The sequence below is a fragment of the Natrix helvetica genome (assembly GCF_964273705.1).
Source record: "Natrix helvetica genome assembly, chromosome: 2".
In the NCBI taxonomy this organism is placed as follows: domain Eukaryota; kingdom Metazoa; phylum Chordata; class Lepidosauria; order Squamata; family Natricidae; genus Natrix; species Natrix helvetica.
This window is the reverse complement of record NC_138552.1, coordinates 32800666-32822357: the sequence shown is the minus strand read 5'-3', so window position 1 is coordinate 32822357 and position 21692 is coordinate 32800666.

Below are 21692 nucleotides of genomic sequence, written 5' to 3'. Positions count from 1 at the left end.
ATGAAGCTGCCCCTGTAGCTATAGCTAAAGTAAAACAATTAAACAATTTAAGTGCTGATCACACTTTGACCAATACAATTTCCCAATGTTATATATTCTCGAACCTAGTATGCTATATTCAACATTTTGAGTTTGATAAAAGTAGTGTGTACGTGTGTGTTTGTGTGAATGCGTGCTGGGTGTCTTGAAACCAAACAGTAATTTTGATCAGGTTTTCTGATATCCTTGTAAACATCCTGAAAGATTCGTGGGTGGTTTACTGACATCATCTAACAGTCTAAAATACAAACAATAATACAATTTGCTTACCCAAAACAAGCAAATGAGCCCAGAAATGTTTATGTACTTAAATCCAAATGAATTTGCTCAATCTGATCTTACAAAGTGGCAAACCTCCAACCTTATATTTTAAAAATTACTATAAGCATTTCTCTTGTCTTGAAAGACGGTTAAGTATTGCCAGCCTTATTGCTGACTGAACTCTAAATGCTTGTTTTGTCAGTAAAATATGTTCATGTTTTATTAGTAAAGCATATTTTAACTTGTCTAAAATAGCAAGGTAGATAAGATTGAAATATGAAGTTTGGCAGCATGTTATGGCCTAGAATGAGCATAGTTTACAACCATGTCAAACGGGCTGTTAATTAAGAGTTAGAAGAGGCAATTTTATCCAAGCAAAAGCATGAAAAATTACCTTCCTTTGACCTATATAGATTGGGGGGAGTTTAAATTACACTTGAACATTTTAAAGAACCCAAAATGTCATTATGTTGGGCAGTTGTCATAAATTTGCTAATGGACGTCATCACGGACACGCGAAGGTAAGAGGATTTCATGCCTGGCTATAGTGAATAGTTGAACTTATTAATATGTTTTCTGCAATATTTGCCTGAATTTAACATGCCACAAAAGGACCTGGTAGAGACACATCTCTATCTAAATTTCTGTTTATGAATTTCAAGTCAGAAATTCATAACAGTCAAGTCAGAGTCAATTTGCTTTATTTGGGGACCAGTTTAACATTAGATCTATTGCATCATTAGAGAGATTCTGTGATAAATGCCCAGAAAGATTATTTAACAGAATAAATGAAATCAGGAGGAGTAGTCAAACATTGTGGGTTGGGGAAAAGGTGATTAAAACAGTTTTGTATCAGTCACAGCATCTGCCTCTTTTTAAAATACCCATTTTTAGAAAGTACATTTACATTTTGGAATAATGTTTGCTATTCCAGTAAACCCAGAGTAGGGTTAGAAAACGTTGCCACAAAGACATCTGTAGCATGCTAGCTTATTTTATTTTATAAAAAGTCTGTGGATTAGTAGTAGAATAAATCTGGGAGCGCCATTGGAAAGGCATCACGTTAATTACATTCCTGACTTCCTAACAATTAATTAATCACATTACGTTCTTCATAACAACTGTGCATTCTAGTTAGAAGAGAAACTCTTTTAAATTAAGCTTCAATATGAATTTATCCTAACTGAGCATTTTCAGTCCAGAATACAGAGGAGTGTAAACAAAACTAAGATCCAGTTTTAATTTAAATGACCTCCCGCTCCTATTTTAAAGCTGCAATAGCAAAAAGGAGGATTCCAAATTATCTAACAAAGTTGCACACAAACCAAGACATTATAATTTAAAAGCAACCTTCAAAATGTATTTTAAGATTAAACTGTCATTAATATTTGAAGATCACAACACTCTAAATTGGACCATAGAATATTAGCTTGATTTAGAAATTATGCTCATGCAACATTTCTTAAAAGGTCTGAGAGGTATGTATGTCATCACTATTATGCATATAGTATGATATAAGGACATTAAATCATAGGGCAATTGTTTATCAGCAAGCATAGTAGACCATTGTCTTATTCACTGGTGGAAGGGGATGAACAAAGGATAGGCTGTGACAGACAATAAAAACGAAGAATGGTTATTTAAAGGAAAATGTAGCAAGCATGTATGGGAATGGAAAGGGGCAGTAAAAGAGACGAAGAACTACTAATGGATTGGACATGGAGACTGACCAAGATCATACTACAGTTCAGACAAATAGACTGAAAGCCAGAGATGGATAAAGATAAAACGATATAGGTTTTGAGAGGATCATAGCATAAAGCAGCAGAATATATCAAATCTCTTCCTCACTGCTACTAAATGAAACTTCCTTTAAAGATTCTAACAGAATATTGAGACAGAAAGAGCAGTGAAACACTTGCACAACCAGTTTCGTAAGCAGGGTTTGCAACTGTGGTGGGATACGACCAGTACGTCCCAGTATGGGCGTACCAGTGCCTGCTGGGAGCACCAGGTACCGTTCCGGTACGGTGCTCCGGGGGGCCCACCTGCCAGCCCTCCTTACCTGTATTTGAGCCGATCGGGGGTCTTGCGCACATGCACGGAGCATACAGCGCCTGTGCAATGCTCTGCCGAGCAGCTGGAGCGTCACGGGTGGTAAGTATACATGTGTGCGCTGCACGCATCATGTGGTGGATGCCAGGCCACATTGCAGTGTACTGGTTGCAACAGGATCCAGAACCCACCACTGGTTTGCAAGGTTAATAAAACTCATTAGTTGTTTATTTGTAACAATACCAGACAGCCTATCCACGGGTTTTAGCAATGTTACAATATTTGGGATGACACAAAGCCAAAACGTACTAGAAAATCCAGAGGATCTGGACATCACTTTTGAACCTTCCCAAAGCCATCTTAAGGGGTTGTTCCATTTGTCACTTCATTTCAATTCAGTGATTTCATTCAAAGTTTCCGTTTGAAGAGCTGATTTGATCAAGTGTTATGTATAGAATGTATACAGTCATGTTAACTGTGCTAAAGCTAAACTAACCTTTAGATGACCCCAACTGTTTTGGAGGGAAATTTAGAACGTTTATATTTGGGTGGCTTTTTCTAGTTCTATGATTGGTTAAGGCCCTATGGGCCTAGAGCAGCGATGGCAAACCTTTTTTGGATCGTGTGCCATAAGTGGGGGGAGTGCAGGGGGGTCGTGTGCAGGTGTGCTGCACCCATAATGCAATGTGCAACCCCCCCCCCTGTCACGATGTTAAAAAGTTTGCTAGGCCTGAACTGCCTAAACTGACACTCAAGAGTTAAACTAAGAAAGAGTTATTGCGCAGGTCATAAAAGTTCTTATCTGAAAGTGATTTATTGCGCATGCGTTTACACATTCCAGAACTAAATTCCTTTCTTCTTTGTTCGGCTGCCAACTTGGCAACCGGAGATTTTCATTATCAAAATGTAACAATTAGTTATTTTCTGTTTTATTTTATTATTAAAGTTTGTTTATTAATTAGAATACTTCTTAAAGACTTATTTCTTTTTTTTTTTTAATATCTCAAAAGATATGCGGAAGGGAATCAGCCTCGGTCCATAGACCTCATTTTCTACAGGGTGTTTTTCCCCTGACACCCCCGTGTGCATGCGCGCACTACAGGCGTGACCCTCCCATTTTTGCATGCTTTTTTCGCCCTCCCCAGGCTCCGGAGGCTTTATAGGAGCATGGGGAGCACAAAAACAGCTTTCCAGCCCCCCCGGAAGCCCTCCGGAGAGTTCAGGGACCTTCAGGAGGCTTCCCTGAAGCCTCCAAAGCAGTCACAATGACCCTCCGAGCAAACTGGAAGTCACTTCCAGTTTGCTCGGAGGGTCGTTTTAAGCGCTCCAAAGGCGTCAGGGACCTTTAACAGGCTTCCCTGAAGCCTCTGGGACAGTCAAAACGACCCTCCAAGCAAACAGGAAGTCTGTTCCCGAACTTCCGGTTTGCCCATAGGGCCGGTTTTTTGCACTCCAGAGGCTTCAAGGAAGCTCATGAAGCCTCCGGAGGGCCTCGGGGGAGAAGGCTCTTTTCGCCCTCCCCAAGCGCCTATAAAGCCTCTGGAGCCTGGGGAAGGCGAAAAATAGCTTTAAAAAAGGGTGAACTCAGCTGGCCAGTGCACGCATGCGCGCTGGCCACCTGACAGGGCAGCACCTCACGTGCCCTGACAAATGGCTCCGCGTGCCACCTGTGGCACGCGTGCTATAGGTTTGCCATCACTGGCCTAGTGTATAAATCACAGGCATTTGCCTGCAGTTCCTCAGTTCCATTTTTGAGTCAATAAATACTGTTGCAGCTATGCTGGTCTGGTTCTTGGCTACTGAAACCCACTACACAATATCAAGCCTTCTTCAAACTAAAGCATTCTTTAAAGCATAATGTGTTATACATATAATATGAAGAAATGTTCTCATATGTAGGAACTGACTTACTTTGGCTAGATGGTGGCTCAGAAGTGTATGAGTGTAAAAGAGATTGGTCTTGACTTTCATAGCAATAGCACTTGGACTTACTGTATATAGTGTTTTACAGCATTCTCTAAGCAGTTTATAGAGTTGGTATATTGCCTCCAACAATTTGGCTCCTCATTTTATCAACCTCGGAAGGATGGAAGTCAACCTTGAGCCATTGAGAATCAAACTGCTGGCAGTTGGCAGAGTTAGCCTGCAATACTGCATTCTAATCACTACGCCACCACGGCTCTTTCTAGGTCCGTTAAAGGAATAATGTAGCATTTATTTATTTAGCTGTTGAAATAATATTTTTCATATTTTTTTCTAGTTTTCTCCTCCTCCCCCTTCTGTTCTCAGCAGTTAAGATTTTAACACACAAGCTTTCTTTTTGCATTCTGTGGTTTTCATTGTATATAAAGGGTCCTAACCATCTTGGACATTTCTCTTTCCAAAAATGAATGTTGGAACATCAATGTATGAATAAAGTATGAACCGTATATTTTACAAAAGCTAAAGGATAAACAGAGAAACATATGCTCCATAATTAAAAACAAAAAGTAGAACTGATTAATAAAATGTAAGAGCAACAGTATTATTTTTGGCACATAGTAAACAAAAGCTGAAAATACATCTTAGATTGTACTTCTACAAACTAGATGCCTTTGTTTGTTTTATAAATATCCTTGCATTGTTTAGATTAGAGTTTTCTTCCAGTAAAATAATACACAGTTTTTAAAATGATGGAAAATGAATTTCTATTCAGAGAGAAGGTAATGTGGGAACAAGGTTTTAGAGTTATTGTTTGGCAAAGCTGTAAGCCAGTAAATAAAAAGTAAATGCTGCTGCCCATATGCATGCCATATGACAGATGTCCCATAAATACATTTCTTCTATCCTTATTGGCATATTAAGTACTGAAAGCACAGATGGGTATAGCAGGAAATTTAGCAGGAGCAACTGCATTGCATCACAACCCAGCACAGAACAAAAAATCTCTAGCCGCCCAGAGTCGCTTCTCATGAGATGGGTAGCTATATAAATTCGATTAATAAGCAAGTTGCTTTCAGCTTGGATAAGTAACAGAAATTGCAGAGGTGACCTTGACCTAAGAGTAGGATCCAGATGTTCTAACTACATAGAGTGCGTGTGAAGATTCAGCAAAGTGGCTGCTTTCACCATCAAATATGTTAGAGACCCCATATTTGGGCTCAGTTGATAATTTCCTGCATTTAAAGGAAGAGAGGCAATTCTGTGACACAACTCATACTTTGTCTGCAAAGGGACTCAGTTACTACTTTCAACATAGTGTGTGTGTGTGTGTGTGTGTGTGTGTGTGTGTGTGTGTAATATAAAACCCCTTCTTTATGAAACCTGGAAGTACAATGCCAGATAATACAGATTTAGAAAATTTGTGATCCTCAGTATTGCAGACGTACACATCCAGAAGGCCTGACCACTTTCCTAAAGCAAGGATGCTAGAAACTGTAATATCTGGAGCATGCTGGGGAACTCTTAAGAGCTGAAGACCACGTATCTTTGGTTGTTGAGGTTGTTGAGGTTGATCTACCAGGATAAGAACATTTGATTCTGTGATCAATCACTCTTTCCCGTCTTTTGAAGATTGTGGTATGTAACTTGGAGGTTGAGGAAGATTGTCTTAAAGTAACAGTCATATAGAATTTCCATGAGAATAATAAATGTAAAAATAGTAAAATAAAACAGTCTTCTGAAAAAAAAATAGCTGGAAGGAATGACAATGAATCTTGGAAAAACTAGTTTTCTTTAGAAAAGCAGAATGCAAACACTGTGTTGGAAGAAATATCCATCTGCTTCAGTTCCAATCCAGGAGAAAGACACTGGAAACATGGAGGCTGATTGGAAAGATGGTTTATTGACAAAACAGAACTACATGGGTTCTGGTAGCTGACCATATGGAGTTGAGAGCGAGGAACTTTTATACCTTCTCTTGGGCTTTGAACTTGAACTTCCTGTTCCTGTGCAAGAATATGTATTCTATTGGCTGTTGTACGGGTCATAGCTGGCTCTGTAGGTTATCTGAGCTAAATTTGGTTGAAGCCTGGAGGTTGATGCAATGTCCCCAGGAGATTGTGCAATGTGGTGAGCTCTGCCGCTAGATGGTAGAGGGTTAATCCTATAATGTCCTGAGGGATCATGTCTTAATCCCATCATCCTGGAGCTGGAGGTCTTTTGTTTTGTAGATAGGCTGACCCAGTCTTTCTTAATGGGCACAAAATATCTCCCAGGGGGGCTATTAAGAAACACTTGGGGGCTACTTTTCTGTCTCCAAGAGCATGTTTCTCTATTTCTCTTTTAGAGAATTATAATATTCCGCCTTTTTAATATTTCCTAAAATATTTCATTCTTCTGAAAGGGGTTGGCTTCCCACAATTGAAAATTGCAAACTAAGTTTTTGTTTGTCTTTTTAACATTGAGACTCAGCCTCAAGAGACATATTTTTATTTCCCCAAATCAACTATTGCTTAGATATCTTCCACATGGCTAGATTTAAATTGATAACAAAACAAAGAACTCTTTGGTTTTCAATTAACTTACTTTGGAAGAAAGATGCCTACAGAAGCCTGCTCAGCTGAATTCTTTGCTTCTTGTCCTAAAATGCTCTTCAAGAAACATCTGAGAAGGGAGAGGAAGGAGAAAACATCCAACACTTGAGCTGCACTGTGGAAAGATTCTATCCATTTCTTTATTTTTAAATATTATTTTTTATTCTTCCATAACAATTGTTTCTGTTGCATGTAAGTAATCTGGGAGGGCAGTTCATTCTGATCAGATACAAACAATTGTAATAAAGAAATAAAATAGGGAGTCAGGGACATGCACATGGGTGGGATTGTAGCAGGGGTGGGTTCCTGCCAGTTCTAACCTCTTCTATAGAAGAGGTTCCACAAATCTACAGTGCCATTTAGAACTGGTTCCAGCTCCCTCCCCCCCGCCCGTCTGCACATCATCAAGATGAAGAGAGAGAGGAGGAATCTGGGAGTTGAAGTCCACAAGTCTTAAAGCTGTCAAGTTTGAACACCCCTGGGTTTTTTTTCTAAAGAGTTAGGGGTGCAAGGGTCTTGTAACCTGACAGCTTTAAGACTTATGTGCTTCAAATGCCAGAGTTTCTGAGCCAATATTTTGGTTGCTAGGCAAGAGCATTGTTAAGTGAGTTTCACCACATTTTACAAGTTGGCCAGGCCCACCCAGTCACATGGCTGGCAAGCCACTCCCACAAAGCAGGCCACACCTACAGAAGAGGTTCTAAAAAAATTTGAAACCCACCACTGGATTGTAGTTTGGACTGGTTCAGGTGAACCTGTAGCTCTGAAGATCAGCTGGGAGTGAACAGGATCGCTCCCACTAGCAGGTGGGCGCTTTACCTACCTTTGCTTTCTCATCTGAGTCGCGCAGCAGAGTGGATTGCTGTGCCTCAGCTGTTTTCCTTCCCAAGCAGCAACCCGGAAGGTAAGTATTCTTTGAACTGTGCATGCACGCGCAGCAAACCTGTAGGATTTACCCACCCCTGGGCATGCATTGTTTTAATTATTATCTTGGACTCCTAATCTTTCTTCTATTATAGAATTTCCCATACAAACAATAAGATAAACCATACCGTCTAAATGCTGTTCAAAACTTCCCCATCTATTGTGGGTAGGACAAAAGGCCTATATAACCCTCAAGCTATGTGTGTGCTCCCCTATCAAGTCTTCAGGATGACCTTTTTGAACTTCATGTGGTCTTTAATTTCCATACTTTTAAAGCTTGAACAATGAGGTTCGGCAAAGAATCTGGAATCCAACGGCAGCTCTCTCCATCTAAGATCAGAGTTATCTCACTAAATTCAAATTTAACAGTTCCACTAACAGTTCCACGGACATGGGTATGCTATCCCAGAAACCATAGAATTGCATCCTTAATAAAAATGCACCAATTTATATTTTATCAAATTATTCTGTAGCAATAGCATAGTATTTAGACTTATATACCACCTCATAGTGCTTTTACAGCCCTCTGTGAGCGGTTTTGCAGAGTCAGCATATTGCCCCCAACAACCTGGGTCCTCATTTTATCCACCTCGGAAGGATGGAAGGATGAGTCAACCTTGAGCCTGGTGGGATTCGAACTGCCAAATTGCAGGCAGTCATAGTACAGTAATAATAGGTTTCACAATCTATCAGACGAATCATAAATTCTATTCCTTTTAGCAATAAACAATTTTTAGGCAGAATCCAATCTGGGTCAGTCACCAGGACCAGAAGTTTAGGCTTGCTGGAGCCCATCCTCGGGGAACTTCTACCTAGCAAAATGTTTGCTTTGGGCTATTCAAGAGGCCTGTTACAATTGAAACCTGGGGAAACTGGCTCCTTGTCAGTCAAGAAGAGTGCTGATTTACCACCAGCTTAACAAGTACTTAGGAGCAGAGGGCTTGGCAGGACAAAGAATTACAAAGCCAAATACTTAATAGCCAGCCATCAACACCCCAATCAACAACTAAAAAGCCATACACAACCAGGCACCACATAAATACTACACAGAGAGTAGCCCAAAGCACAAGGGATCCTGCAACATGATCTTGGGTCACAAATATTTGCCTTTATTTGTAACAATATTTATCCTCTATAATACTCTCTAATCCAAACAGTATATTTATTTTTCCAATAGTATCCTCTGGTTTATAACCTTAACATTCAGGAATTTTGATAATAAATTAAGTACTGTAGAATATTTATATACTGATAATAAAGAAATTAAGAATGGCTTTGTGACCTGGTGGTGGTTTTTTATCTTAGGCATTTTTCCAACTTTGTAGACTTCAAGCATGCCACTTTGTTCTGATTAGGCTGAAATCAGTAACTCTCTGTTTTCTATGTTGCTTGAAAACGCTTCCAGCAATGAGAGGTCAAAGTGATCCTTTGTTGTTGTTGTTTCGTGGTGAGGTTGCACTACTCTCAATAAGGCTGCAATTAGTACACCGGCTAAGTCTGGGCATGGACTTTAGCAGGAGCCGTGAATCCAAAAGGACACCCAAATTGCTGGTCTACTCCTGGGTTAAGAAACAACATTGGTGGTAATGGAGAATTCCAATATACAAACAGTAATTCATTCTCACATTCAGATTCAACCTGATCTTTGGATTCAAACCTCTAACAGCTTCCAGGCACAGGAAATAATGTTAGCTACATCTACCCTAGTCTGAGGTAGCAAGGTACAATTGTGTATTGTCAGCATGTTGATTATATTATGCCCTGAACTGTCAGTTGTTGTAGGAGAAGGAAAGGCAGAAATTGATGGTGGAGTCAAAAGAGTCTCTACATAGCCACAAATGGATTAAGTCCAATCCCTCTTAAACTCCATAGTGCTTAATTGAGTAGATTCCTGTGATTAGTAATAAATCAGTTCAATTGGAACTTCATGTGTAGTCCTGATCTTTCACTCATGACAGATGTCAATGCCTCCTCTGTTTTCCTCTATCTTTTTCCATCAATAAGCTTATCAATCTCCTTATGGATGGATGAGAAAAGCTTAGATTCAACCACAACGGCTATGGATTTGGGGGCCATCCAGGGAATTTCCATCATTAGTTTAGAATAGCACTCATCCCAACAGAACTGGTGTGCAATGTGGGAGTCTTCCTGGATTCTCAGCTCCTGGTCAAGGAGTAGATGCCATTTATGCCCTAAACATATTTGCACAAATCCATTTGTGTATCAATTGTTCCCATTCCTGGATCAGGAGACCCTATGCACTGTCTCCCAAGTCTCGGTCATCTTCCATTTGGACTATTGCAATGTATTCCACATGGCATTAGTCTTGAGGATCACTCAGAAGCTACGCTTGGTCCAGGGGTAACTTGGTCTGTGGAACAACCTTCCTCCCATCATAGGATGAATCCGAGTCAGAGTTGCTGTTCGTACATTGGCGTTCTCTGTTGCAACCAACATTGTTTCATAATTGGCAGGCACTACTCATGAAGAAGCAGATCTGCAATTTGGGTAGTCTTCTGGATTCCTGGTTCCTGCTTAAACCCATGCCCAGTCTTAGCTGTTGCACTAACTTCAGCCTTATTGAGGATAGTAGAACCTAACCACAAAGGATCAAATTGACTTAAGGAAAACTCTGAAACTCTCTTTATCCATCAATCAGACATGTCCCTGAAACTTATCTTAGGTAGCTAGCAGTAATGAAGCATTGTATGACCATCAACTTCAGTTTCTTTTATTCTTGGATGCTTCCCCATCTATTGTGGAAAGCCATTGAGAGTCAGGCAACATATGAGTTTATTTATCTATTTATTTATTCAATAGCATTCACATAATTAAAGAACCAAACAATACAGTTGGTAAAACAAAATATGATAATAAACATACACTTAATAATTAACTCTTTAAAACACAATTAAAAAATCAGGTTAAAACTAAGAAACATAAAAGGCAGACAAGGTGAAATTCATGGATCAAATAGAACAGCCAAATTGTTAAAAGGAAACCTCCTATGTAAGTATGGTGCATGTACTATAACTAAAGTGTACATGGACAACATTTGTTAGAACCATATACAGTAAATACTTGTCATTTCAAAAGAACAGAGGAATTCTCTCTCTAATTAATGCAATTGCAACAATAATAACAACATAACATGCAATCAGGTACCCTGTGGTAACAGAAAAATTATTGCACTTCCCAAGTTTACCCATACCTGCATCTATTACTACTTAACATAGTCTGCACTCAAACCCAACTGTTGGCTTAAATGAGGCAATTAATGCCAAGTTGAAAAGCCAGAAAACTCAGCTTTTTTCTTGACTCTTGTCACTTTGTGTTGTATCCAGTCTAAGTATGTCATAATTTCTTGCTTGCATTTTCAGGTGGATGTAATAAAACTGCAGTAAGATTATCAGTATGTGCTGTATGTTCAGCCAATGGTTGAGCTTTTTCCTTCAAGTCTAGTTTTTTAAACTTGAGAGGATGGATTACAGTGTGTGTGGAAGCCATCACTGATGGTGGGTTTAATATATATACATCTTTCTCTCTCTCTCCTACTCATTGACTTAGAGATAGTGTTAGGCTACTTCTGTTCATAAGCAGCAAATGTTGGCCATAAAGTAGCTAATTTAACTTGTGCCAAATCTTTCTTTTGTTGACAATGGTAGACATATCACCTGATGCATTTCTTACACAACTGAAAGTTTGAAACACAGACTTAATATTGTTTTTTTGTGTTGTTATTGTATTATTTCAGGTGGCTGATTCAAAAGGCAGTTCCTGCATCTTTTTGGAACATTCATGGTCTTGTGAATCTGGGCATGTTGAAAATGCCAATCATGCGCTACTTTAGTATTTTAAAAAGGCATTTTAAATATTCTTATTTCTCCAGTACTCTGAAGGTTGCCAACTCAGAAAGGTCAACTCTATGACCATTCACTACTCTCTGCATAAATTGCTGTTTTGTGAAAATAGCTGATAGAATTTGTCAGGATTTGTTTCTACTGAGAATCAGAATAAGGACCATTCCCATATTCTTACATATTCATATTATTGTTTATATTGTTTTTGTTATTTTATATACTAAGTGGTATGCTTAATAATTTTTTACAGTTTTATTATTCATATAAATCAAATTTCCTTAGGGCTGTGATGTCATATTATTGCAGTAGAAATGTTAGTTTTTAGGTATTTTTCTTATTTTATATAATAATAATAATAATAATAATAATAATAATAATAATAATAATAATAATAATAATAATAATAATAAAAAATATTTATTTCTTAGCCGCACCCTCTCCCGAAGGACTCGGGGCGGCGTACAATAAAACATATAAAATACATATCTAGACAAGACATACATATAACAAAGACGTATACCAAGACATGTACAAGGAGGAGGTGGGCTGGTGAATAAAAACAATTAAAATAACAATGTTTAAAACCCCTAAATAAATGAATAAATTAAATTACCCAAATAAAAAACCCGTCAGGAGCGATATAGTTAGATCATATTTAAGCCAGGCCAGCTACTTGGAATAGGTGGGTCTTGAGCTTTACACGGAAGGAGCGGAGGTCAGAGGTATTCCTAATATCTGGAGGGAGGTCATTCCACAGGGCTGGGCCCGCCACAGAGAAGGCTCTACTCCTAGGCGCCACCCCCCGACACTGTCTGGTGGACGGCACCTGGAGGAGGCCCTCTCTGTGCGAGCGGATTGGTCGCAGGGATGTATGGGGCAGAATCTCGTATATATCTCGTATATCTGGTTGTTATTGTTGGAATGACTATAATCCTGACTGTTTCTCTTATCTTACTATGGTCTATGAGTGAAATTTTAAAAAATGGAACTTGATTAAATAAAATAGGGTGTGTATCCACACACACACACACACACACACACACACACACACAGCATAAACTGTATATATGCTGGACTTGTTGTATTCGGGTCTTTTCCTGTGTAAGATCTTACACGGGAAAAGACCCGAATACAACAAGACTAGCATATCTACACCCATGAAAATCTACAAAAACATATATCTACATACATACATACATACATACATACATACATACATACATACATATATACATACATACATATATACACACGTGTGTGTGTGTGTGTGTGTGTGTATGTATGTGTGTTACAACCTCTGGTATGCCCAAATATGGGAGGGAGCTCACTACTCCCCCTTTCTGTCCTTCGGCTCATTACAGAAAACCATCCAGGCAGAAAACCATATTTTTATTTTTAATGTTGCCTTTTTATATTTGTGTTGTATTTGTGCTGATAAATAAATAAAGGGAGAGTAGTATAGATCTATTTCAAGCTATTTAGCTCTCATCAGCTAGCCATACCCTTACTGGGATTTGAACCTGGGCTGTATTACATATTAGGCAGGAGATATGTAAATATGTGCAACATATGTAAATGTTGTATGCCCAAATATGTACAAAATATGTAAAACATATTTGGGCATACCAGGGGTTGTAACACAAATACATACCTATTTCCCTGGCTCAGCTGATAAGGAGGAGAGCCTGTGGCTTAGTGGCTAAGACTCCTGCCTAATATGTTATACAGCCCAGGTTCAAATCCCAGTAAGTGTATGGCTAGCTGATGAGAGCTAAATAGCTTGAAATAGATCTGTATTAGTCTCCCTTTATTTATTTATCAGCACAAATACAACGTGTGTGTGTGTATAACCACAATTATTTTCATTTAGCCCTAAATATATCTGAAAACAAAGGGCATAACCCAGTAAAAAATTACACACTGAGCTACATACTTTAATTATATCCAGATATAAACAACAATTTAACTGGCTGATGTGCCCTATTATTGATTTTGTCTAAAGCAAGCTTGTTTGCCCATTATTTCAAGTTGACTGAAATTCAGCTCTGTGGAAAAAGACAGCAGTGATCCAAACTCTTTAAATGTTGTGTCTTTATAGCAGCAAATGAGTAAGACACAAACTTAATAGAAATCCTGATGTTCAAAATTATATGTCAAATGTAATAAACAGAAGAAACACAGATGAATGCTCCCAGCCATCTCATACCAGTTAAGACATGCATTAGCAAAACTCAAAATAAACAAATCCTTTGCAGTAGGATGGCCTTTAAAAACAAAAGTAAAGTAAAGCCAGCTTGACCTTAAACAAAACTGTCTACATCCTTCTGAAGAGAAGCTTGTGACTCCAAGTTGGTACTAACCCCCCCCCCCCCAATCCCTTCGCTTTAGTCCTGAAATCCATCTGCTCCTGGGATCCCAGGGGATCAATAGCAATTACTTACGAGTGTTTTTGAATCACAGACTAGATGAAAAATATTGGAAAAGGCTTCATATTGGAAATCAAAGCACAGATGCAGATAAAGCTTAAATAACAGGTAATGTTTCCTAAATAGACATGCTAATCCTTCTTTTTGAAAATCCAGACATGCACCCTACACGGTCATGGCTACTTCTTACAGCTTATCCTTAACAATCTCCTTACCAACACAATCCCACCGTGTCACGACCTAAAGAGCTTCTAGGTAATAAATGAAAAATAAGTTTTTTTTTTCAGAGTCATGCAGGGCAAAATGTTCTAGTTTGAATGGGGGAAAGATAAAGTCAAAGAATGTCAGATGTGTTATTTTCAATGTAAATAGAAGTCTCCACCTCTAGTTAGTTTGTTTTTTAAAAAACTCAATGTCATTTTGAAACTTCTTTAGTAAAAATAAGGAAAGAATAAATTTGATTACCAAAACAAGTCTTACCTGTGTCACTTAAAATATTCCTTGCTGACAGGGCAGTGTTAGTTTTGGCACAGTTACCAAATGTTTTTCAAGCACAAGAAATATCCAGTTTTAACCCTCAGCACACTCAATGCAAGCCAGTATCTCTCATTCTAGAGATATATTGTGATTGTGTGTGTGTGTGTGTGTGTGTGTTGCTCCAGTTCAGCTCTGCTGAGCATGCATGGGGGCGGGGGTGCATGCACGGGGGGCAGGTGCATGCATGGGGGCTGGGTGCATGCACATGGGCTGGGGTGCATGCATTGCATTTGGGGGTTTCACACACACTCATTAGTGCGAAGCGCTTTCTAAGTAAGAAAGGACATTTCTTTCTATAATCTTCTACAATCTCTTCTTCCCTCTTTCCATCCCTCCCATTATGCAACATCAATGAGATTGGACTTTGGAGTTACTGCATACTATGTAACTGTAAAAACTGGACTACTGCAATGCACTCGACATGAGGCTACACTTGAAGAGTATTTGTAAGCTGGCAGAGAATATAGCTATATGGACCAGTGGTGGGATTCAATTTTATTTACTACCAGTTCTGTGGGCGTGGCTTGGTGGGCATGGACGGATACTGCAAAATCCCCATTTCCTCCCGATTAGCTGGGACTCAGGAGGCAGTGACTAGATGGAGTCAGGGCCAGTCAGAGGTGGTATTTATCGGTTCTTCCAACTACTCAACATTTCCACTACTGGTTCTCCAGAACTTGTCAGAACCTGCTGAATACCACCTCTGATAAAGACAGTTCTTGAGGTCCCTAGAGTGCTCCATGTGACACCGCTGTTGTGTGAGCTGCATTGGTTGCCAATATGTTTCCAGGACCAATTCAAGGTATTGGTTATTGCCTTGAAATGCTATTATGGCATGGGTCCAGGTTATCTGAGGAATCATCTCACCCCAAATGAAATTGGCCCACCCCACTTGCACAAGTACTAGGGGCATGATGTAAACACCGTTGATTATGGAATTCTGACTGGTGGGGTCCAGGAGAAGAGCATTTTCCGCCCTCTGGAACATAGTTCCCCTGGAGGTGAGATCCATACCCATTCACTTGGCCTTCCATAGGGGCTAAAAACCTGGCTCTGCCAATTGGCTTGGTGCTCTGATGCAGGTATGCCATACAGCTCAGTTTTCAGGGGTTAGTAGACTGGGGAAACATTCTATCTCCCCACCTCTTATGTACCTTGCTCCCTTCTTTAAACATCTTTGTTAATTGAAATGTTAATATTCACTATCTCACCTTGTTACTGCTTTATTATTATTATTATTATTATTATTATTATTATTATTATTATTATTATTATTATTATTATTATTATTATTATTATTATTATTGCATCAACAGAAGTTTATCACAGCGGCCAGTTGTTTCACCGGATTTGGCATTAATTACTAGTCGGGCCCCACCCAGGGGCCTAGGACGTCGTAACGTATTTTCGCAATATACGTGCAGATCCAAGCAGTGCAGCCTTTTGCATTTGACTGATGGTGATTTTGTCAATTTTTAACTGTTTTAAATGTAATTCCAGTGCTTTTGGAATAGCATACAGTGTGCCGATTACCACTGGAATTACCACTGCTGGTTTGTGCCATAATCGTTGGATTTCGATTTTTAAGTCCTGGTATTTCGCAATTTTTTCATATTCCTTCTCGGCGACCCTGCTATCACCTGGTATTGCGATGTCTATGATTGTAACCTTATTTTTCTCAACCAGTGTGATGTCTGGTGTATTATGCGCCAGTATTTTATCCATTTGTATGCGAAAATCCCACAAGATCTTGACCATCTGACTCTCGATGACTTTTTCAGGCTTATGTTCCCACCAGTTTGTTGCTGTTTTAATATTATAATTTTTGCACAAATTCCAGTGGATCATTTGTGCCACTGAATTGTGCCGCATTTTATAGTCAGTCTGCGCGATTTTTTTACAGCAGCTGAGTATGTGGTCAACAGTTTCATCAACTTCTTTGCAGAGTCTGCATTTGGCATCATCAGAGGATTTTTCGATTTTGGCCTTAATGGCATTTGTTCGGATAGCTTGTTCTTGCGCAGCCAGGATTAGTGACTCTGTTTCTTTCTTTAATGTACCTGTTGTTAACCATAACCAAGTTTTTTTACTGTCCACTTTATCTTTTATTTTTTCCAGAAATTGACCATGTAATGCTTTGTTCTGCCAACTCTCCATTCTTGATTTTATCACATCTTTTCTGTATTCTTGTTTCGTCTGTTGGGCCATCAATAGATTTTTGTTCTTTACTTCGATTAATAGATGTTCTTGACTTTCTTTTAAATAATCAGCCAGTGCATGTTTTTCTTCTTCAACTATTTGCTTCACTTGTAATAATCCTCTGCCACCTGATTTTCGGGGCAGGTATAGTCTATCAGTGTCACCACGTGGATGTAAACTGTAGTGCATTGTCATTAGTTTCCTGGTTTTTCGGTCCAAAATGTCCAAATCAGTTTGTGTCCAGTTAACTATACCAGCTGTGTATCTTATAACTGGTATTGCCCAGGTATTTATGGCCTTGATTGTATTTCCACCATTTAATTTAGATTTCAAAATTTTCCTAACTCTGTTGGTGTACTCTCTCCTGACAATAGTTTTTACTTCTCCATGTTTGATGTTATCCAACTGCAAAATGCCTAAGTATTTGTAGGCTTCATTTTCATTGCATTTAATTAGTTGGCCATTGGGCATTTCAATTCCCTCACATGTAGTGATTTTGCCCCTTTTTATGGATACAGTGGCACATTTTTCCATGCCAAACTGCATTGAAATATCGGTGCTGAATACTCGGACTGTGTTTGTCAGTGATTGGATTTCTATTTCTGACTTTCCATAGAGTTTCAAATCATCCATATATAATAAATGTGAAATTTTTTCAGCTTCTTTGGCTGTTTGGTAGCCTAATTTCATTTTTTTTAAGATTACTGATAGTGGGATCATTGCGATGATGAAGAGAAGAGGTGAAAGTGAATCACCCTGGAAAATTCCTCGCTTGATATTGACCATTCCGTAGTTCTCATTCCCTACTGCCAACTCAGTTCTCCATTGTTTCATCGCCTTTTCAGTGAAGGATGTAATATTTTTACTAATGCCAGTTGTTTCTAAGCATTTTATGATCCAACTATGTGGCAATGAGTCGAATGCTTTTTTATAATCAATCCAGACCATATTCAAGTTCGTTTTTCTTTTCTTACAATTTTCTAATATCATTTTATCAATTAGGAGCTGATCTTTTGTGCCCCTACTCCTTCTTTTGTTGCCTTTTTGCTCTACTGGCAAGATGTTGTTTGTTTCCAAATAATCCATAATGTTATCTGCAATAATGCCTGTGAGTAATTTAAAGGTTGTTGGCAAGCATGTTATTGGTCTGTAGTTTTCAGGTATTGTTCCTTTAGTTGCATCTTTCTGAATCAAGTATGTTTTTCCAGTTGTCAACCATTCATCAATTTGACCATTTTGTAAAATTTCATTCAGTTGCCTGGCCAACTTTGCATGTAAACTGGTCAGATATTTGAGCCAGAAACCATGTAATTGGTCATTTCCAGGTGATGTCCAATTCTTTACTTTTTTTACTCGATTCTTGACCATCTCAGTTGTTATTTCTAATACTTGCATTTGTTTATTACCAATGCTTTCCTCAAAGTCATGTATCCACTTTGCTTCCTTATTGTAGTCCTTTGCATTTTCCCACAATTCTTTCCAGAATTCAACTGTGGCCTGCTTTTCTGGTTTTTGACTTTTGGTGCCACCATTCACATTAAGACTTTGATAAAAACGCCGTTGGTCTGATCGAAATTGCTGATTTTGTTTATACTGGATGATTCGTGCCTCATATCTTTCAATTTTCCTAGCTGTTGCTGTTATCTGCTGTTTTACAATCTCTACAGCTTCATTGATGTTTCTTGTATCCAATCTATATCTTCTGATTAGCTGATCTATAATTTTGTTGTTTTTAAGCCGTTGCTCACACATGTTCTTCAAGTTGCTAGCATCTGCCCTTAATTTTTTGACTTTTTGTTCTAATCGGATTTTCCACTTTGGCTTTGATGCTTTTTCCATTGTGTGATTAGGTACTTTGATTTTAATGCCTAGTTCATTAGTGACTATTACAGCTGCACTGTACATTAACTGATTTGTTTCCAAGATGGATCCCGATTCAATTGTTGAAAGCACTGCATTAACCATTTTCATGATAGGACCCAAAATTTTCTTAGGGACAGTTTTTAATGATGGTAAACGTTGCCTTTCCTCCCTAGCCAGAAAATGCTCCATGATCTTGTTCTTCAGTTCATTTTGTTTTTGAGTTGGTTCATCAGTTGGTTCAATGGTAACTAGTTCTGGTGGTAGTGTTTTTATTTCCTCTCCGGCAGCTTCCTCTGAGAGTTCTCCTATGATTTCTTTAGTTGTGTCATGAGTATCACTTATTTCCTCTTGTGATGTTGTTGTTTTTTTGCAATTTGCCTGAATTTCCTCAAGTTCAACTTCGCTAAACACTTTATTTCGTATAATAAATCGCCTTTGATCTGCTAGTCGTTGTCCACTAACATTTGAATCTGGATATTGTTGTTTCCATAAATCATACATTCGCTTTAAATAGCCTCTTTTTTTTGGCTCTGAGTTGTAATAACAGGCCATTATGGCACAATTTTCATCTGCACTATATTTCTGTCGTTTTGTTGGCTGGTCCACTTGTAGCCCACTTGTCGACGGATGCCCAGGGACCTCAACATCCGCCGCGGCCCTTGTTAACCCGCGCGACGACCGATGCGGTATAGAATTTTTATTCATTTCTTTCACCATGTTGTATGGGTTGGCGAGTTTTTTTTATGGGGCCAGGTTGCCAACCTGACCCCAACCCTCCTCCTTTCTCATCCGGGCTTGGGACCGGCAATGGCGGAGTTATTATTATTATTATTATTATTATTATTATTATTATTATTATTATTATTATTATTATTAAAGTTGAAGATGGGTGGCATATAAATTTATTAAATAAATAAAATAAAAACGAGATATATTTTGGAAACATGGGAAGAAACTACTTTGTGCGAATTGAAGATTTTTCATTCACAGTGGACATCATTTCAGTACTTGTCAATTCTACAGAGTCATTCACCACAAGTGGATTATCCTCCTTTTATTTAAATTTCCAGGGCACTCTGATAACTTTTATTTGCACTGTTAAACAATCAAGATCAATTTACTTCTCTAAAAGTGGCAAAAACTTTGCCAGATTACGTGTGAGCTTCACCCACAAATATTTGCTAATAATTCTTGTTGACAGAGGATAGTTTCATGTCGTTCGTTTTATTGAATGTACTTTTATTGGTCAATAAAGTTTCTGTCCGTCTACTTTTAGTTCTCATCCCTGCCTTTAGAATAGAATACCTTCTCCAAACAGATACTTTGAGAATTGGTACAATTTGTAATCCAACAAAACTGAAAGGACCTGAGCGGGAAAAGGGATTCAAGCCAATTATTACCCATTTTCCTTTTATTCTGTTTAACATTTCGTGGCACCCGGGCACCTTATAAACATTGTTTGCTAGTCTGCTAAGACCTTAAGCAGAAGCTAATATATTTAATAGCACATATATAACATTAGCCAATATGTGTACAGATGATAACATATTTTTGCATACCCTCAGCATTGAGATCACAAGCTTGTCATTGGGTGGCACTGTTTCACTACTAATCTGATAGGCACTGGACCACCAGGTTTGATATTGGAAAAAAGAAAGATAATAATTATGTAATGAGAGAACTTTATTAGCAGAGAGTTTCTGTTAATCCCCAACATGAAAAGAAATTTATCTCATTCTGATTTTTCCCCTAACTTCCAAAGATTTTCTGTTAATTATAAAACTGTTATAGTTCTCTGTCCTTAACTACCTTATAGATTATGATATGCTTGAGGTGACTGACGTATGCATGGCTGCATTTGCTGAGCTGCTTTTCCAAGGCTTCATTGCACAGTTGGGCTGTAATTTCTGGTCACCATTTATGATAGTAAATTCCAGAGGGCAACCATATGAAATGTGAAGAAGCACTGCCCTTTTACCTATCATGAATTTCCTACAATTTATCTTCATTGAATGCTAAGCCTGAATTCGAGTGGTAATAGTATGAGAGAGAGAGGACTGTATATTATTATAATTCTGCCTCTAATTAAAAAAAATATCCCAAGCTAGCTGTAAACTCCATTACTGAAATTTTTTAAGGACCAATTGGACAGCCATTTGTCTGGAACGGTATGGAGTCTCTTCCCCTCAGCAGAGGGCTGACTAGATGCTCCCTTCCAACTCTGTTATACTGTCACTGGTAACTTACTCGTCTAGCTGTTTTGATTGCCCATTTTTGTGGAACACAACTACACCATAAATGTTTTGTTTCTTCCTTTCCTGTCATACTTGATGTGCTTTTTACAGACACTGTACAGATGGGGTAGTAAGAATAAATAATTCCCTGTCAGTGTGTTATTCTTATATGTTTGTTTTTCTGCCATTCAAGTCTAGGTCAGGGGAAATAATCTTTTCCCACCCATTAAAATAAGCCATGTCAAATATGGCACACTTGGGGATACAAAAGGTCAGAAGATATGCTCCAATACTAGGCTAGATTTTCCAACCAGAAACCAGTAGTGAATTCCCATCAAAGCCCTCCCAAATGATCCCAAATAACTTCCTTTAGTAGATAAACACAATTTACAGACATAATGAGGTCAACACATACATATAGTAAATGTTTTTTAAAAATTGCTTTCCTATCAGTCTTTATGAAGAAGTGGGGTGGAAAAGAACATTTCAAAGATATATTCTGCTCAAAGTCTACAATAAATAATACATGTTTTAGAAAGTTGTGCTAATATTCTGGAATTTTATCATGATGTTCTATTCCCACAAGAAGGGGTCAAAAAAAGAGAGCCCTTGTTAGATTGCTCCTGAAGGATAAGCGCTCGTAATGCGAACTATAAATAGAGTGCCAGTTAAAAAGAAACTTTGTGGTGGAAAGGTTATACTGTGCTGCGTGATTAAAATACATCTCTTATGAAGCCAACTTCATTGCAATTATTTTTGAAAAAGAACTCCAGACTCCAG